The sequence below is a fragment of the Camellia sinensis genome, chromosome 8 (genome assembly GCF_055761805.1).
Source record: "Camellia sinensis isolate YWXY chromosome 8, ASM5576180v1, whole genome shotgun sequence".
Classification (NCBI taxonomy): domain Eukaryota; kingdom Viridiplantae; phylum Streptophyta; class Magnoliopsida; order Ericales; family Theaceae; genus Camellia; species Camellia sinensis.
Window position 1 is genome coordinate 166,296,392 of NC_138968.1, and position 7,128 is coordinate 166,303,519.

The 7,128-nt window shown below is 36.5% G+C and overlaps 1 long non-coding RNA gene across 4 annotated transcripts; it reads right to left on the reverse strand.

Moving 5' to 3' along the window:
• Nucleotides 1–872: 872 nt before the first annotated feature.
• On the reverse strand, nt 873–6,878 carry LOC114317906 (uncharacterized). 4 transcript variants are annotated; one of them, XR_014338618.1, is made up of 3 exons: nt 6,754–6,874; nt 4,242–5,651; nt 873–1,065 (listed from the first exon to the last, which is right to left on the reverse strand). It is a non-coding gene; the product is annotated as an uncharacterized LOC114317906 (long non-coding RNA). The 4 variants fall into 4 exon arrangements; XR_014338615.1 differs by lacking the exon at nt 873–1,065 and having other exon boundaries at nt 4,110–5,651; nt 6,754–6,878; XR_014338617.1 differs by lacking the exon at nt 873–1,065 and having other exon boundaries at nt 4,110–5,651; nt 6,738–6,878.
• Between the last annotated feature and the right edge of the window lie 250 nt (nt 6,879–7,128).

Consider the following 7,128-nt stretch of genomic DNA (forward strand, 5'->3'; position numbering starts at 1 on the left):
TGATGCAGTGGGCGCACCTTTTGAGGGCGCGACTTTTGAGGGCTCGATATATATATCCATGTATATATATTTGGACAGCCTATCTACACCATCATACAGTGTATTCTACAACGGTCCGACATGACCCCATAAACTGTCCCGACATTTGATTCCGGTTAGCTTTTACAACAGTCCGGTATGACCACATAAAACTGTCCCGACATTGATTCCGGTTAGTTTTTACAACGGTCCGGCATGACCACATAAAACTGTCCCGACATTGATTCCAGTTAGCTTCTCCATCGGTCCGGTGTGACCTCGTCAACTGTCCAGACTTTATCTGCTACAACGGTCTGCCACAACCATCCAGTGTCTTCACCAACGGTCTGACACGACCATACAGTGTCTCCTACCTCTTTTATTTTATGTATTAGTCTATTTTCTTGTTTTGTTACTCTCTCCAAACTCAAGTTGGTTAGTTCCTATCCCCCTTGAGTTTGCGAGGGGCTGTTAAAACCTACCACTATCACCTACTTCACCTACTCTCCACCTACTCCTCACCTACTCCATCTACTACACACTCACCTACTTCACCTACTCTCCACCTACTCCTCACCTACTCCATCTACTACACACCTACTACACACTCACCTATTCTCTTCCCACATCCTCTCCTATATATAGGAATCATTGTAAACATATATATATATATATATATATCAATCAATAATACATCAATAGATACATTATTCTCTGTATTTCTCTCTTTATACATTGAATTTTAACAGCAGGGAAGGCAATTGAATGTTCTACACCTCTAATGAGAGATATGATAATATTCTCCTTAAAAGAAAAAAGCAAGAATTAAAATAAAGGTCAAAATATATAATGAATAACACCAAGGACAAAATCATACATTTGAGCGCACATATAAATATTGGAGCCTGTCAGATAATTTATGCAGTTATATCCAAGTGGCACCACCATGAAACTAGTTTGGCAAATCCAGTATGAATGGGGATCTGATCTGGACCATCAAATGGTAACCCCAAACTCTAAACCCTTGTTCCTTGAGATATCATTCATCTGTAAATAAGAAGAAGAATAATAATTATTAAAAAAATACATAGATAAGAGAGAGAAGGCATTATGAAAAGCTAAACAAGTAGAGATTTCCAGTGGTAGAAAACAAAAAAGCATAATGCAGAATCCATACAAGTAGATAGCATTTGGAAAATTCAAAAATGTCTTTCCTCCCACTCTTTGTTTTTGTTTTGTTTTTGGGATCATGAAGTAGGACCAAATGTTAGATCTATACAATAAACAAAATCATCATCATTGAACGGAGAACAAGTAACCATTGAAATTCTATCTTTTATTTTTCAAATTTTGGGGCACCATAACTGTGAGGGAAGTTACAGATAGAACTGAAATAAACATCCAAGTCTAGAAACAAAGTTCTACAAACAGTTAAATCAAACCTAGTAGATCGAAACTATTCACCAATTTGTAGTCCGATGTTTCTTCAAATAAGTCATAAATACTCAAGAACTTCTGATAATTAGCAATCTATTTTTACCTGCAAAAACAATAAATTCAGGGCACTTTTGAGTGTACTTCTCTCATTGCAGCATTGAAGATGCAACAGATAAATGCTAAAATCATTTTATCATTTGAGCCAGAAATAACAACAATCAAAGCATGAATGAAGATTATAAACTTCCATAACAATCACCTATATGATATGCAATTTCAAGGGAGTAGTTCTTGCCAAATAAGTCATGGCCTACAGTTGCCAAGACAGGTGAACATTCAACAGTCAGATGGTCGAAAGGTTTAGGTGGAATTGGACTTGGTGGAGTACAAGCACCTCACAGGGAGCTGAAAAAGAGTTGTCCTGTGAAACCTAGTCACACCAAAGTCTCTGGCACACCCAGTGTGACTCTAGGTCCTGTAGCTTGGAGGCTAGAGATAGATTGGCGACCGCAAATATTAGACAATCACACAACGTTAAGGTTTATTAACAATTGAGGAATTTGTATTGTTTTACAATATCCCGATTCACAACTGCAGAGCACAACCACTGATATACACCGCAAGGTATTTGTGATAACCCTACCCCGTGTTTTGCTCAATGGACATCATACATATGTTACTTGTTTCCGCTTGGGCCCCATGATTAAAAATATTTTGTACATTGTATGAGGCCGCAGGTAATCAAGTGATTGCTGGCGGTTATGATCCAAATTTTTAGGAGCGAGTTTGAGTCATGACAGTATTTTCTTTCTTACAAAGCTACTTTCTCACAAATGCTTTTCCTACGGTTCATAGTTTCAACATATGTCTTGGAAGTAACTAAATTCCTATGACATTATCACTTACCTCACTAAAATTCCTCATAAAACATTAGTTACTACGTTTTCTCAATTCTTCACGGATGCAATTGTAATGTGCCACACAGGTAAATTAAATTTACACCTCACCTACAATAAATTCGTAAATCTTATGGCACATGCATTAGCTCTCTCACACCAAACACGGTCCTAAGACCCACCTATTCCTTCTTTTATTCTTTTTAATAATAATGGCCTTTCTCTTCTTCACTTTTGATGGGAGGTATACCCAAGGTTCTGAAAAGCGGTTGCGGTTGCCGTAACGGTAGCGGTGACGCGGTTGCGGTTGTGGGGTGTAAAGGCCGTAGTGTAACGGTTGCAGTAACCGGAACCGTGAATTTTTTTATTTTTCGCACAATTTGAAAAAAACTTACCGATACACATATTTTTTTTTATGATCATATTTATTGGGTTAAAAATAAATATTGATCAATTTTTGTAAATTTTTAAGTATGATCTAATATATTTCATATTTTTAAATCACTATAAACTAAGTTTTTTACATTTTATTTTAATAATTAATGACTTTATATTTTACAAAAAATTAATCACTAACTATTATATATAAGATAAGTAATGACAAAAGTAAGAGAATAAATAAGAGCATATATATATATATATATATACATATTTTAAACAAGCCAAATAGATAATGACCACTTATTATTATTATTATTTTCAAACAATATATAGATAGACACACACAAACAAAATGGTTTAGTGATAGCAGCTGAATAAAATAGCATAGGTCTTATAATTTCAATAAATCAATAACATGTTCTTCATCTTCCCTCTTCTCTCTCTCTCTCTCTCTCTCTATCTCTTGCCCCTCTATTTTCTCTCTTTATCTTCCCTCTTCTCTCTATCCCTCTTCCCCCATTTTCATCTTTTTTTTGTGTGTTTTTTCGAAAGAAACAGTTTGGAACCGTTACGTAACGGTGTGTAACAGGCCGTTACGGCACCGTTATGACCACTATGGCAGCCGCGACACACCTGTGAATCTCAATCACACTGCAAAAGCGGCCGTAACGGGTGGCGGTAACTGCTAAAGCCGTTACGTAACGACGTTACGTAACGGTTGCAGCCGTTTTTTAAAACCTTGGGTATACCTCTTCTTGCAACATTCTAGATCACTCAGTTCAAATTACCTCAACTATTCATTTATTATTTTTCCTCCATAATGATGATTCTTCTACTGCTCCTCTCCATCAAGCGAAACATTCTCTATATCTATCAAAGGAAGGAAACATATATTTACATTTTCAAGTAAACCACATATATTAGCAGCAATGAAGGATTGGTAACGCAATTTACCAAAGTTGATGTTTGTTGTTTTGTATTCCTTAGTTCACCATTTTCCAACAATAATGCACTTCACTGGAAACAAAAATTGAAATATGGAGGCCAAGACATCATCCAAAACCAACCAAGAACAGGGAAAATGAAAGAAATCGACAAGTAAAATCTTAAAGAAAGGCCCATAATGATACTAAAGTAGGTAAATAATCTCGCCCAAACCCCTTTTCTCTCCTCCCTGGCATTCAAAACCAGCTACACCACTTCAGGTCTACAAATACAAAAGAAAGAAGCAATCAAGAAAACTAACCTCCCAAATTCAAGTCATATCGGAACCTTCCGGCCTTTAAAAGTGTTAATTAGAAAATGCTAATATCCTAATGAATGCACGTTAAACAAAGGGGACATCAAAACAAGAAATACTAAAAAGGTCCTCAGCTGTACAAAGTAAGCAACTCAGTGAATTATTAGCAAATATTAAAGACACACATGGTTGAATATGTACACAAATATATATATATATATATATATGAAGTAAAGTGGTTACAAAATGGATAGGTCCAGAATTTTTACTTGCGTAAAATCATTCAAAACAACCAGCCAGCATGAGTAAGGAAAGAAGAAACATCCATCATCAATCAAATTCCTGTTTTCTTTCAGTATGTAAAATACATTGAACTGATTAGTTTTCAGATTATAGCTGAATATCAATCTGGGAATAGCAATGAAATAACTTCAGAAGATGGATGTAAAACACAAGGCATGAGCAGCGGAGAAAGGCGATAGCGGTCTAAAATCCTGCCGTGATGAAACCAAACCAAGTCATCAATGCAGATGCTATGCTTCAAAATCCACTGATGGTCATGGTCAAGTGACCAAACAAGGATTGCATTTTCAACATGATTAGAGTAATAGAAGCAATCTTTGGACATCCCAATGAATCCAACACCAAGAGCCTTGCCCTTGTTTGGGAGCTTCACAGCTCGGGGATTCAAATTATCGGCACTGAGATTAAAACACAAGAGGTACTTAGTGTAAGATAACATGTACAACACCCCATCCAAATAAACAGACTTGCAAAGCCACTTGAAACCATAAAGGTCAGGTTCAGGCTGGAGTGGAACCGGCTGGTTGACCCACTTGCCGGTAACTGAGGAGAAAACATTCAGCTCCGGCGGATGAGTTACAGTGGCAGTGCTGGCAGAGCTAGCAAACCGAACTATTTTATAATTATTATTAGTATTATTCGGTGGGGACTCAACAGGATTAAAAGCAAGTACAGCATATATGGGATCTAGATGATTAGGGTTCACGGGAATAGCCACACATTGTTTTGTGGCGGGGTTACACACATAGTACTATGAAGGAACAGAGGAGCGGTGAAGAATTAAGAGCAAACCGTTGCAACAGTCGAGAACATCCCTGCCAGTAGGTTAAAAGGGTAATAGCTTCGAATACGGCTCCACAAATCGTCCTCTGTCCCCCGGGGTTCTCCGACAATCTGATGGAGCATATTCCATACGGTAATCGGAGAATGGAGGAAGGGGAATCAACCTGAAGAGAAATCCGGAGAGAGGTGCGGATGAAGAGATTCTAGGAACACAAACATTAGAAATCAATAAGTACCAAGCTTTCCACATGGACTCGAATTGAATCAAAGGCTTTTCTGGCAATCTACATAGTATCTCCACCGTCAACTCATCGGGCAACTTAGACGACCAATCCCAGTAACAGTTGAACGCCATAGATTCAAACCCAACCACCTATCCTTTTGGGAAAGAACTTGCTTGTTACATCTTCGTGGTCAAAAATCAAAGTTGTTCGCTAACACTCTCCGTTTCTTACGAGTTCACTTTGCAGTAGCACAACTCTTTCTCTTATAATTCCATCACTTCTTTGTGTTGCATTTGTAGGACACATTACTCATTGCTGGTATAGAAGGATCTCCACATTGATAATAGTACACTTCGTTGGGTTTCAACCCTGCAAAAAGATGAAAAAAAAAAAAGAAATTCAAATTTACACATCACAACAAACTCATCAGCATTGTGTCTATGGCTTCAACCCTAATGTTCATAATTATAGATTTAACAAAATTAATTTTCAATGACACACACACTCATGTGAAGTGGAAAATATTGAACTACTCTGTTTTGAGACATATTACAATTTCATTCAATAAAAACAACAATTGTGAATCAGCTCAATCAAACAGTTAACTAAGAAATGAACATTATACTAACACAATTCATTGAGGCCTAACTACATACACATCATATGTGCAATTTTGATAACACAAACCATATCTTGACCTTGGGAAGATGGATTACCTCACCCCAATCACTCATATTTTCCACTATTTTTTGTGGATTCAATCTTGCGACTGTTTAAAATATTTTGAAACCAAAACTTTTAATTTCTAAAAGCAGAATCCCCCATGTATTGATTCCATTTCTCAAAGCTTCCACCCAAACCCAATTCCAATTCAGATTCCACATCTTCTATATATATATCTCAACAAATTCAATCAGATGAAGATACACAAAAAAAATAAAATAAAAAAAAATATCAGTGATCCAAGAGGATCAAACCCTTTAAAATAAAACAAATCAAAACAAGCAATTAAACAATACCCACAACTCGACGAGTGGCACAAATAAAAAAAATCAACACATACACAAATGGGTTTGAAGCTTCCTTGCAGGTAAGCAAGTAGTTTTGCCTATAAAGAGCATCGTGAGGCTGCAACATGCAATCTTTGGATGGAAAGGGAAGACAGAGAATCGATGGAGAGGCTTTAGTTCAGACCATTCCTCTATTCTTGGAAATTGATTAGGGCTTTGAAACTGATGAGAGAGAAGGGAAAAGAGGGGGAAAAAACCTCTAGAAATCAAACCCATTTACGAAATCAAAAAGAAATCAAACCTTAGAAATCAAGCCCATAAAATCCTACAAATCAAACCACTTAACAAAACCCATTTAAGAAATCAACAAGAAATTCAAATAAAGAAATCATATATATAAATACATATTTAAAAACCACATGAGAATGAAGATTGAAGACGAGACCTCACAGCCGCCTCACCTCGCCTAGCTATAGCCGCTGTCGCCTTCGGAGTCGCCGTTGCCCACCCTCCTCGAATCAGGATCCCTCCTTGCATTTCCTACTTGCAGGGCCATTGGCCAACTTTTACGCCTAATTTTGATAATTCAAACCGTTCATATTTTAAAATTTATTCAATATATCATACTTGTAAAAAATCAAGTTGATCGGATATCAGAAAACATGTGTTCGAAAAACTCGAATTAAATTTTTTTTAAAGAATTTAATAAACAGTTTTCCGAACACATATTTTTTGATATCCGATCAATTTAATTTTTTACAATTATAATATAATGGACAAATCTTAAAATATGAACGGTTCAGATTATCAAAATTAGGCCTAAAAGTGGGCCCAAT